General features: G+C 46.5%; 1 protein-coding gene across 1 annotated transcript in view; it reads left to right on the top strand.

The window, feature by feature from the left end:
- Positions 1-13,335, top strand: part of GPC1 (glypican 1) — a 207,058-nt gene that overhangs the window by 28,936 nt on the left and 164,787 nt on the right. The gene's annotated exons all lie outside the window — the stretch shown is intronic.

Below are 13,335 nucleotides of genomic sequence, written 5' to 3'. Positions count from 1 at the left end.
CAATAAACCAGATCTTTCTGGGCAGCACTGCCTCTGCTCCCAGTCTAGGAGGGGTTACACAGCACACAGAGCCCAGGGCTCAGAGCTGGGTGCTGGGAGGAAGGAGAGGATGTTCCCCCAGGGCACCAGGAGCAGCAGGCTGCTGTGCCTCAGGAAAGCTGCAGCATTGCCTGTGGTATTTAAGTTCAGTGGGGAAGCACTGGGTCATCCCTCAGAGGAGCCCCATGCAGGTGTGCAGATGGAGCTTCACCAGGCTGATGTTGTTTTGTTCCTCATGCTAATCCCATTTATCTTTTGGACAGCAGAGCCTTGCAACCCTACACAGTTTTAGAATCCCAGTTTCTGGGTATGTTGCACAAGGTTTGCCCGTTATTTTTTGCTTTAAGCTGCTCAGGTTTGGGGATTTTCCAGAGGTGTTCTGGTAATTTTGGATGTGAATGTTCTGTACCAACAAAAGAGAAAAGGACAGTGAATCTGCCTTTCTCTTTCAGCTACTGAAGAAAGTGGCAACAGTCCAGTACCTCAGCAATGATACTCAGAGGAGGATGTTATTTTTACCTTTTTGCATTTCAGAATTACCTTGGCTTTTGGAGGAGGTAGCTAAGTCATTGTAAGTAAGGACCTCAGATGCAAACTGTACTTCTTGTACTATGTCCTTTGTCCTGGACCACTTCTGAGTTATTGCTCACGAGGTTTCTTTTTAGTCTTTAGGTCTCTTTTTAGTGCCTTTGATTGTTAATGAAACTACATTAACACCTTCTGCAGTGGGTTTTAACCTTAGGCTTGAACACATCCTAAATCACAGCAAAATATCAAAAAAACTTGGTAAAAACCCTGTATCTCAACAGGACTATGCAACAAAGCTGTGGGAGATCACTTCTTTTGCATTTTATAGTGCAGTAAATCATGTGAAGTTGCTCAGAAGTGAAGACAAATCCAGAGGAGATGTTTGTGCTGTAGAGATACTTCTCTTGCAGCTATTGGGTGCAGCTGCTCACTGAAGGTGCCCTGTGCCCTTGGAGAAGCAGCCCCACAAATCCCTGTGGTTCCACACTGCCATCTCCCAGGTTTTAACCACTGAACCTGGCTGGGATTTTGGCACCCAAGTGCCAAAGGCACTAAAGCAAACCCTGGTCTTAGAGCATTAGTAATTGAATTATCTCTTCTGCTCTGTATGTGAACAGTCAGGACTGGAGAAACTGAAAAGTGCCTGTCTTTCTACACAGATAATCCTGGCCCTGGTTAGAACATGGCTGTAAAGTCTGCCCTGAACTGGCAGATTTTTAAGGCATTAATCCTGTAGTCTCATAATGCTCTTGGATCTCTCTGCACACCTTCCTTGTTTTTATAAGTGGGGATTTTGAAATCGTTCTTACATTGTGTGTTCGGTGCCTCCTTCACCTGAAAAACAGCCTCAAGTTAAATTCAGGCTGACTCTACAGAGTTGCATAAAACCTTCCTTTTGAAATGCACTTCTTCTAGGAGGCACTGAACTTTAAAACACTGGACACAGACACAAAGTATGAGGGGTTATAAGTCTCGACATAATCACTGTACATAACTGTGCAGAAATAAGGGCAGCTCCAAATGTGTTCTTCCATGTACTGTTTGTGACTGTTCAGTATTGTTTCTGCTTCACTTACAATGAAATCTCTCTGGGGAAGAGGCAGTGTCTTCTGCTTTTCCACTGCAGGAAGCACAGCACTGTGGTCTATAAATAATAACAGTTTATGTGGTGTTTGCCTTTCACCTTTCCATTCCCTTGCAAATAATTAACTGTGCTGCTATTTCTGCAGTATTCTTTGTATTAAGCATAGGGGAAAATAGCATTATTTAGAGAAAAGCAAATTGCAGCATAAGGGTGCAATACATTTAGTGTGGAAGACCGCTACAGTTGTTCCTGTTTCTGGTTCCTAATGAAGGCAGACTAGATTGACAGCTGGTGATTGATGGTTAATAGAAAACTATTGCAGAAATCCTGTGGTTAAAGTGTATGATTTGCATAGATCTCCCTGGACACTTTCCAGGTTTTCACTTTAGAAGGCAGAATTACTTCCCTATAATTAATTTTTCCTGGCATCCCTCATTAGAACATAACAAGGTGCTTTGCAGCAAATATCACTCATCAAGCTCATGGCCAGTATGAAATTGTGCAGCCAGCACAGACTTTGGCTCCAGGGGCTGCTGGTGGCTGCAGCAGGAGGCTGATGTGGGTTTGTGGTGATGCCCAGCAGGGACATCCCACCCTGCCTGCCCTGCTGGGCCCCCTGGTCACCATTGTCACCATTGTCACCGTTGTCAGCGTGGCCACCTCCAGCAAGGTCGCTCCTGTGCAGGGGGGAGGCCCTGGCTCTGCACAGGGATCCCCTGCCCTTCTGAGCTGTGTGGGCTCCTGCTCAGGGGCACATTCCAAGCCTTTGTGTCAAACACCTGGGGTGAATATGAAAGCAGATGGCTGAATGATAACCTTCTCCAAGTGTCTCCAGGCTTCTCCAGGGGGCTTGGGAGTTGAAGAGAGCTGATATATAAGTGATTTATCTGCCCCTTCCACATGCACACGTTTTGCTTTGGAGATTTTTTAGAGTTTGACCAAATGATGATATGCCCTGTATGGGCAATACTGGAAATACTGAGAAAGTATTAGCTCATTTCCTTTTGCAATAATGCTGGAAGTGGGTGCCCAAAATATCCTTTTGCACGTGGAGTTTCTGCCTTATCAGAGAAAGTGAAACTTCAGGCAGTCAGACTGGGACTTTGGAAAGCTGATCTGGAGCTCATGGGACTCCATGCAGTTCCTGCAAAATGGCATACACTGCACAGAGAGGTATTCCCAAGGCCAGCTACAGGGGCCAGCCTGTGTTTGTTCTTGCTCTCCAAGTTCTGGTCTGTCTGCATCACTTATGTAAGGAGATTAGCCTCCTAAGAGAGCCAGGGTAAATATTTATGCAAGTAATGTGTCTTCAGCCTGTATTTAATGTGCAGTGCTTTCACTTGGACTTAGTTCTTACCTGTGAGAATGAGCAGTAGCAAGGAAATCTCTTCTCATGAGGTTCCCATGTACGTTGTGTAATGTGGCTTGCACGGTAAGTTCAATGTGAGTATAAATTTGGACTCCCAGGCTTTTGAAATCCTGAAATTGCTGCATTTCTACCCACACAGAGCAATCTAAACCCCCTTGGTTTGGGGAAGACTCCTTGAGGTGTTTGTCCAGGGGCTCTGTGAAGCAGCACATGAACAGTCTCCAGTCTGCCCTCTAAGGACCTTATTCCATCTCCCAGAAAGGAACTTATTCACTGGAGAGAGCAGTGCAGCTTCAGCATCCAGTCCCAAACTGCTGAGGCTGCCCAGGGACTCCTTTTGCCAAATACTCTGAGGTGGCTTGAGCCACTGAACAGCCTTGGAGTTAAACAGACTGTCTTGTTTTAAAATATCAGCCCAAATGAACTCTTTCTTTTCACCCAAGAGCAATCTCTCCTCACTGGCTGTATGTTATATTCAGTGGCATTCGTGGCAGCCACACAAAGCAGGAGAGAGGTATTTGACTTTGAATTCTTGGAACAAATGTTGGGAATTAGTGCTTGCAGCTCATAAATAAAATAGTTTTATTTTATATGCGACTTTATTCATTGGATCAAATGTCTAAAAAACATGTGAAAAAGGTAACTGGTGGCACATACCCAGCTTTCTGGGGGAAATTTCCATTAAGATGAATGACCACATAAAAATCACAGAGGAGGAGAGAAACCAAGAGAGCTGAGAAGTGACAGGAGAGAGGTTTTTTGAATAAAGTTTGGAAGCAGTTGGAGGATTGACGTGGCTGACAGATAAGAGGCTGTTCCAGACAGCAGAGGTAGGCGAGGGGGGATGCAGTGTTATGAATAATGTTAAAATAATCTGAGGGGACAGCACAGGGAGTGGTGAGACTTGAACTGGGAGAGGAAGAAACGTGCTTTGCATTGAGAACAGTGACCCAACTTCCACTGAGCAAACAGGAGCTTCCTGCAAGTGCCCAGAAGGTGATTTGTCAGCTAGCACTGATGGCAGATGGCTGGGGGAGAAACCACTGCAAAATCCAGAATTCTGCTCCGATACTTTTGCTTTTCTGCATTGCTAAAGCTGCGTGATGTGCGTGGAGAAGAGCTGGTGGCCTTCCAGAGGGCACCTCTGTTTCAGGGTGGTCTCACTGCTGGTCATTAGTTGGCTGGACACAGCTGTGATGGAAGCACACACACAATAATTCCAGAGATCAAATTCACATCTGTCAGGGAGGATAAAACAAACCACTTCCCTCTCTCCTCCATCCATGAGCTGGGCAGCAATGAATAAGAAACCCCAGGTGTCAGGCAAAGCCTGACAAACCAAGCCAGTTGTGGTGGTTTCTTTTTTTTGCTTTCCCTTATGCATGGCCAACTCCCAATTTCAAGTATTAAAATGCAGTTTCTAGTGCATAGGATGGTATTTTCTTGCTGCTATAAAACTTGTAGTGAACTAATAAAGTGCAGCAGCTGCAGCATTTCATCCCTGAGCAGCCCACACCTCAGTGTTGGGTGAAGTGACCTGGAAAGAGAATGTGTACTTTATCTTGTTAAATTCATAAAACACCAAGATGTTGTTTGAGAGCTGAAGTGCTACATAAGTGCAGGATCTGATTATTTTGGAAAAGATGCTGTGGCAAGTGATCCTGATGTATGTTAGCTCACCTGAGGGCAAAGTGGACTTTGTAAGGCTTTGAAAGAGTCTGTGCAGGAGACCTTGGTGTTGGTGCTGTGGGCAGAGGTGCTGCTGCAGGGCACCTGAGCTGGTGATGGTGCTAATTGAAGTGCCAGCTCTTGGCTGATGCGGGTGCATAGCTGCTCCCTGCAGAACAACAGTGCTTCATTTGGTCTTTCCCCCTCCCAAAACTCTGCTCCATCCAGTGCCTAGAGGAAATGGGGTGACCCATAGCTAAATGTGCAGTGGGATTCTTATTTTGGTGTTTCTCTTCCTCCTCTGCCTTCCTGGTTGTTTGCACCTGGATGTGGCATGTGAGTGAAATCCTGCCTTAGCAGACTGGAGCAGGATTTGCTCTGTGGGTTTGCCAGGCTGGCTTTAGCTGTGTTTGTGCCTGTGTGATAATGCACTGGGGTGGCAGTTTTGGTGTTTGTCTGAAATCAGGTTTTAGAGACTCCTTCTCAATTACACCATTTTATTCCCTTCAGCACTGGAATTTTTGTTTTTATTGGAAATATTTTGGTTTTAAGAGTGTTGTCTAACTGGCAGGAATAAAATGGCACTACCAGCAAGGAGAGGAGAAGAGAAACATTTTTTTGGCTCAATGAGTTTCACCTAGGAGCTTTTCAGAAAACTGCACTTATTTCCTCCTAACACCCAAAGCAGTGCACTTTGTGCTGACACATAGCTTGAAATGGAGGTGAATAGTACCAGATGTTGCTGTGGTCAAATAATTAATTATTATTAGTTATTATTGATCATTTGTATGACAACAGCACGTGGTGGCCTGGTTCAGAGGGGGTGGTGCTGTGGGAGCTCTGCCACAGGGAAGGAGGCACCTGGGACCTCAGCTGCTGAGCAGAGGAGGGGGTGAGGATCACAGGGGACACAGAAACCTCCAGGTGTGACTTGCCCCGAGTTATCAGCAGGGCTGGGAACAGAAATCAGTTCTCATGAAACTCAATAGAAACAGCAGGTAAGTGATAGCAGTTTTGTCCCTTAATCCCAGTGTAGTGCACTGGTTTATGGGTTTATAAGGTGACCAATCAGTTTGATCCTCTTTAAAGGTTCAGTATCTTTAATCTCAGTGTCTGGCAGTTTATGGGGAAAGCTGGAAATGGAACAGGAAAGTGACAGTCACTTGAATTTGTCCTAATCCCACAGGTTACAGTAAAGCAGTGGTGGAAGCATATTGCCTATCACTGTGCCATGCATGACTGACCAGCTCTGTCCTTCAAATGCTATTAACTCCAGCCTGGTTCATCCATATTCCTGTGTGTTGAACACAAAGCAGAGCTGGCCGAGGGATTAGGGGAGAATTAAGTATTTGTTCTCTAATCCTGAATGTTTATAAATCAGTATTAATTACTTAAGGTGCTTTTAGAGAGTTTACATCCCAGTTCTGCTAATAATTTCATGATCCATCTGGCTAATAAAAATACTTAATTGCTAGAGAAGAAATAAAATCTGTGGCTGTGAAGTGTAAGCATGCAGATCCTCTGCTTAATGGGGACTAATTGCTGTTATTATGGATTCTGATAAGTTAAAATTAATAGTGGGGGTAGCCACATCCCACATCACTGTCTGTAAACATGCTGCAGAGATTGGGCCCAGTCCTGGGAGACAGAAAAAGCTGAACCCAGGCCAGTGGAGCCCTTCCCATTTCTAAGAGTTAAATTTATGCCTTTGGTGCTTTTAAGGGTGTGTGTGGATTTTGGGGGTGGCATTTTGGGGCTGGGGTGTGTGAGAGACTGGAAGGATTGATGTCTGGAGAGACTCAGAGGTGCACACGTTGTGGGGAGGGGGCAGGTTTGGTTTTTTGGGGGAAGGGCTGTTGAGTGATGAGCACAGGAATTCATTGAGGACCAGGGAATTGAGGACCAGGGAATTGAGGACCAGGGAATTGAGGACCAGGGCATTGAGCATCCTGCAGGGTTTGTGTGGCAGTGGCATCCCAGGCACTGTGCAGTGGTGCAGCAGGGCTGAGGAATGGGGTGTGTGGGCAAACAAAGCCAGACATTATCTTCAAAGGATCATCTTTCCACTGATAAGGACAATGGTCTCAAAGCAAAGAAAAGGGGGTTTGACTGGAGCAGGAAATCTTGCACTAGGCATTAGCAGAGCTATTGATTGCCCTAGATTCAGCATTTAATCCTTCCTTTAATCACAAATCAATTCCACTGTGGCTTTGAGGTTTTTAAACTTTTCATCCAAATACTGCAGAAGAGCAGAGTATCCTGTGCAGGGCTTTGGGGTCCCACAGCCCACCAACACCCTGACATTGCTGCCACTCTGGGGCAACCAGAAAAGAGATATTTGGGGCAAGTGAATCTCTCAGGCCCTGCTGTGTTTACATCTTTATCTTGGAAGGGAGGCCTTTCTAATACTTTGTCTCCTAAAGTCCTTAATCAACTTGGAATTTTGCTAGGAAGAGAGTTTGTTTTTCCTTCCTTTGATCTGTGTGCAGCTCACAGAACAGATCCTCTGACAGGGGTTACCCTCCTGTCTGCCTAACACTCCATTTTCTGTGTTGGAATCATGCACTCATTTAGCTTGGAAAAGACCTCTAAAATCACTGAGTCAACCACCAACCCAGCACTGCCAAGCCTCCCTTGGGCTTTTGGGGCTAAATGCAGACATCCCCTGCATTTAGCCCCAAAACTCAGCTTTTGGGCCCGCTGAGAAACAAAAGGACTGGAAAATAGCAGGGATATGTGTGAATGAACATGGCACACCAGGGTGATTCTATCAGCCAGAGGACAGCAGATCCTGCTGGATTCCATCATTCAAGGGACAGCAGATCCTGCTGGATTCCATCATTCAGAGGACAGCAGACCCTGCTGGATTCCATCATTCAGAGGGACAGCAGATCCTGCTGGATTCCATCATTCAGAGGACAGCAGACCCTGCTGGATTCCATCATTCAGAGGACAGCAGACCCTGCTGGATTCCATCATTCAAGGGACAGCAGATCCTGCTGGATTCCATCATTCAAGGGACAGCAGATCCTGGGTGATTCCATCATTCAGAGGGACAGCAGACCCTGCTGGATTCCAGCAGCCAGAGGGACAGCAGACCCTGCTGGATTCCAGCAGCCAGAGGGACAGCAGATCCTCCTGGATTCCATCATTCAGAGGGACAGCAGATCCTGGGTGATTCCATCATTCAGAGGGACAGCAGATCCTCCTGGATTCCATCATTCAGAGGACAGCAGACCCTGCTGGATTCCAGCAGCCAGAGGGACAGCAGATCCTGCTGGATTCCATCATTCAAGGGACAGCAGATCCTGCTGGATTCCATCATTCAGAGGGACAGCAGACCCTGCTGGATTCCATCATTCAGAGGACAGCAGATCCTGCTGGATTCCATCATTCAGAGGACAGCAGACCCTGCTGGATTCCATCATTCAAGGGACAGCAGACCCTGCTGGATTCCATCATTCAAGGGACAGCAGATCCTGCTGGATTCCATCATTCAGAGGGACAGCAGATCCTGCTGGGTTCCAGCAGCCAGAGGGACAGCAGACCCTGCTGGATTCCATCATTCAGAGGACAGCAGATCCTGCTGGATTCCATCATTCAGAGGACAGCAGACCCTGCTGGATTCCATCATTCAGAGGACAGCAGACCCTGCTGGATGCTGCCCAGCCTTCCTTGGCATGAGGACACGTCCATTGTCACTTCAGGGCATGGCATGGCTGAGCCCAGGTCCCTGTGTGCATCCTGCTGGCTGCACATTGCCACCAGCACAACACCTACATGGTTTTTGGGGTTTTTAGGGTGCAATGCCCCAGCCTGCTGATACCTGGCTTTTAGGATCCTGCTTCCAGTGGGTTGCTTAGCTAGCACTGCTCACATATTGAAATGAAAATGGCTTGGTTGTGCATATATGTCACAGAAGTGCTTTTTAGCAGCTAAGTAATAATCTTCACATGAAAGAGAAAACAAAAGGGTCTGAGAGAGGAAAGAATTTGAAAGCTTTGGTGCCTCTTCTTCTTCTTCATTAAATGTGTTTTGTATAATGGTTTAGGGTATAAATTTGACTGGAAGAACATTACACAAAGAAAGAACTGGAGTTCAAGGCTTCTGAATTTAATAACTTTTTTATATAATTTTTTTAAGTAACATCTACATTTTTCTCTTGAACTGTTGGAGTTGTTCAGTGGGGCAGCTGGATTGGTAGCCAAGAGCCCCAGTCTACAGCGGTGCCTTAAATGTTAACAGAGCTCTTGGGGGTGTCCCTGCCTTCCATCACTGATGCTCTGTGTGTTCATTGCACTGCCAGTCTCATCTGAGGCCTCCTTCAGCCCCACCTCTATTTATGAGCTTCTCCTGAGGAGGTTTTAGCCACTCTTTTCCAGGATGGTGAAATGTATCATCCTACCTGCAGAAAGAGGCAGGGGAGAAGGGGAATGTGATGACTGTGGCTGTTAAGAAATGCTGGGTTTTTTTGGCTTTTATTGCCATGGCTGACAATGGCACATTACTCACAAGCAGGATGGCCACTGCTGACTTAAGAGTTGCCCCATTGTAGTAAAACTCCAGAAATTTCACACTGCCTCATGCCACTGGGTGTGTTTATGCCACATCTATTTGGTGAATAATTTATCACCTGCTTTTAAAATCTCCCTCTGCTCTCTGTCACCACAGCAGCAGGCATGCTGTTTATTGGGCAAACAGGAGTGCTCCTGTAAAATTATATTGGAGATAATGTGTCAGTGGAAGGAGAATTATAGGTGGGTGTGGGGGACTTTTCCAGATGTTTTTAGCAGCTGGTGGCACAGCTGGGATTTGGACTGCTGGATCTCAGTTGCAAAGGAAGATCTCAGCTGATGGTCCATGTTCCCTGAGGATCAAAGGGCTTACCATGGCTGGAGTGTTACTTCTGGTTTACTTCTTCTCTGGTTTAGTTTTAAAGAAGATTGTCATCTCTGTCTTTTATCAGGTTATGAAATAGCCTTTAAATGTCAGTCTTGACATCACTGGACATGTCCCAGCATATTCTCATTTCCCACTTCTCTGACAGTTGTGCCTGTACTTGCTATATCATGGTGGCTGGCACAGGGGACACCTCACTACAGTACATCCAAGGTGGGAAGGAATGATTTTGGACATGGGGGAGGTTTTTTTGTACTTGGCGTGGGACTTGGTTTCTGTTTCATTGGGGTTTTTATATCCAGCAATTTTTTTATTTACTTTTACATAATTATGTTCCCTTTAGGTGTTGCTGACTCAAAGCCTGAACCCCAGAGAAAGGGATTAATTCAGTACCTAACCCTGAGTCAGGATCAACAGGATTTGGTCATGGCTGTAGTGAGTTTGATACTGTCCAATCCCAAATGTTCCTGCCAGCACAGTCACCTCACCAGGGTCATTTTAAGAAACACCAAATTGACCCAAAATATTCTCATGTAGGTCAAGGCTTTGCATTCAGTGATGGTTTGTCATTTTCCCCCTGAGCTCCCTCCAGTATTGTTTTGATACTGGACAGGTTGCTGGAGAAGAAAGTGGGCTCTGAGGATAGGCTGTTCCTGACACAAAAATAAACACACAGGGTGGAGAGGAGAAACCATCTTTAGCAAATAACCAAAGAAAGAATGTGAAGGGTGATGAAGGCTGGAAGGTAAGAAAGGCTGGTTTTCAGCTGCTGCATTACTCTGCTAGCATGTAGCACCGTGAGAGAAGCAATGTGATACATGAAAATAAAAACATTGACTAGCTGAGCCGGAGACTTTGCCGGGAAGCAGAAAGTGAAGGGCGCCAAATCCTGTTCAATTTTAATGAGATTTCAGATACAACTCCTCGTGTGTCACTGCTTGAAAAACAGCACTTGAGACTGATAACAGCAGAGAGCTGGGAGCTGACACCTGCAGCCAGCAGAGCTGAAATATTGGCCACTCTGGAAGGCTCCTTGGTCAGGAGTGGTGGGAAGCAGCTCCTTGGGCTGAGCCATCAGAGCTGTTCTGCTGCTTTTGCTGCCTCTGAGCCTTGTGAGGGCACCTGGGGCTTTCACCACCATGAGAAGGGGAGGACTGGCAGAGCTGCTGTCCTTGCCCAGCCCAGCCCTCTGTGCCCCAGCTGCCCTGGAGCAGGGTGGGAAGGAGGTGTGGTATTCAATCAGGATCACCCCTGACGGGGGGAGAAATGAGGAGGACCTTATCAGAAGGCTAATTAATTACTTTATTATACTATACTATATTACACTATGTTACATTACATCTAAACTGAATCTGCCAAGCACTCCACAGCTCAGAACTGCCCAGAATCTGGTGACTGTCACCCAACAGTCCTGACACACACACACACACACACCTGGGCCTGACAGGCAAGGGAACAAAACCCCATCACTGTGGGTGAACAATCTCCATATTGCATTCTGCTGTGGCACAAACACAGGCACAGCAAATGATAAGAATTGATTTTCCTTTCTCTGAGGTTCAGAGAATGTGAATCTCAGAAATATTCTCGGGAGGAATTGTGCCTTGCTTTTCTCTGTGAAGAGAAATGTGGCTACAGTGTGGAACCCTAATTGTATGTGAACAGAAGAGTGAAACTTCGGGGTTTGTTTTACTGCTGTAATCATAGCTTGGCCAACAGGTGATATTTCAGGTTTTGCTCTTGTTTATGGGTGGTGTGATTGTGCATGCCTCCTTTTCCTTTTTGGGCATGTTTTCTTAAGGGGGTGCTATTTTTGTACCAGGCCCATCCCTTCTTCTGGTGGTTGCAGGAGGTGAAGTGTTCTTCAATCTTCAGGTGTAACAAGTAGCATAAGAGCAACAACATCATCCAAGTGGATGGGATTTGTGAAAACACCTCTTTTTTTAGTAAGTTTTGCAAGCAAGCTTTCATGAAGACTGAGAGGAAGGAGAAGGGGGGGTACAAGAAAGCTAAACCACCTCAAAACATGACTTCAAAATCTAAAGTACCAGTACTTGTTAATTGCTTTGGCATGTATTAGAATATTAATCCTGATGAACTGAATTGGTAGTGCAGATGTCATAAGCACTTCTACAGGCATTCAGCTGCAATTTAGCATCAATTAAATAGATCATTATTTAAAAGGGGTTTTTTAGGACATTAAATTTCCTAGTGTGTCCTCAGGCAGTTGCTGGAGCTGCTGGTAGCTTCTCTTATCACTCTCCATTTTTCTTTCTAGCCCTTGCTGCTGCTATCCTTTCCTTGACAGCTCATGCTCTCTCCAGCCACAGGACAACTCAGGGAGCTTGATTTCTTTTTTCCATGCACAACTCAGTGCTTCCCACATTCTGTTAACATAATTTAGCTGCAGGAGGCTGCTGCAAGGGATACTCCTGCCTTTTTCCACACCCCCTCCTGATACCCTTTACTTCCAGGGGTAGGATTTTGAAACTTAGCAATTTTTTTGGTCAGTTTTGTGACCTTGAACACGTCCTCTGAGCCCCACAGCTGCTGATGAGAGCAGTGCTGAGCTCCTGGTTGTGTAGGCAGCACCCAGGAACTGGCATTTGTTTTTGTGCATTTTTCTGGCATATTTGGTGGCATTTGTTCCTGTCCCTGCATGGAGCTGTGTGAAGATGCTGGCAGCTCTGCAGCCATGAGCACCCTGCCTAGGGGACTGCATGGCCTTGTCACAGTGCTGTGACAAAAGAGCTGCTTGGTCAGGAGCTGCCAGGGGAATGCCTGTGCCCCCAGCTGCACAGCACTCATGGGGATTGCTCAGTTTATTTCCCCTTTCATGGGGAATGCCCTGAAAACAGCTTCTGCTTTCAAAAATGGACTCTGATGATGTAAAGTGCCCAGGACAGCAAAGCGTTTCTATACATTTCTGGAACACAAATTAACACAAAGAATCTGACACTGGAGAGTGGAACAACCTTTCCTCCCACATAATGTGTAGGAACTAACCTGCAGTCAGTCACTGCTGGGAAGCAGAAGTAGCCCAGTGGTTTGGGAAGTGTTGGTTGGTGTTTTCATCTCCAGGAGCAGCAGCTGCTGCCTTGCTCTTTCCCCTGGTAAGGGCTGAAGTGTAGGGCAGCAGGGCCAGGATGTGCTGCAGAGGGCACTTCAGGCACCTGCCCTGGCCTTGGATCCATCTTCCTGGGGCTCAGGATGCTTCCCAAGGAGCCAGAGGAGCGAGCTGCCACTGCCCTGGCAGCTCCCACCCAGGCAGGGAGCTGCATCCAGCTCCCTGCAGCGTGTCAGGACAGGCACAGCTCCCATTGGTACAGAGTGCTGTTAACAAATGCTTCCTTCAACCTCTGCCTCCAGTTTGCTGTTCTCATTTACTCCCTCTGGAAGGCAAATCTGTGTGTCCTCTGCAAATGACCTTTAGGATCTCTCCTGGTGCCTGCAGAAGGCAGGGAGGTGGCTCTGTGGCAGCTTCAGCCTCTCACCCATGGGGACAGACCCCTCTGTGTCTCACTGTCCGGAGCAGCATTTCTGTTTGCTTGTTTGCATTGTTCTCTCATGATACAGGGACACCTATTTTGGACTCAGGAGTTTTATGGTACCTCTTCCCCCAGCTTTATGGTCTTTGCAGTCTTTGTGCTCTTATGGCTTTGTGCTCAAAGGCCATAAGCAGGGCTAGGTTGGCTGGGGAGGCAGTAACTCCTGTTAAAAGCAGCTGGTAAATTGAGACAAGCTAGGT

The sequence above is a fragment of the Molothrus aeneus genome, chromosome 10 (genome assembly GCF_037042795.1).
Source record: "Molothrus aeneus isolate 106 chromosome 10, BPBGC_Maene_1.0, whole genome shotgun sequence".
NCBI classification, from domain to species: domain Eukaryota; kingdom Metazoa; phylum Chordata; class Aves; order Passeriformes; family Icteridae; genus Molothrus; species Molothrus aeneus.
This window is presented reverse-complemented; position numbering and strand designations above follow the sequence as displayed.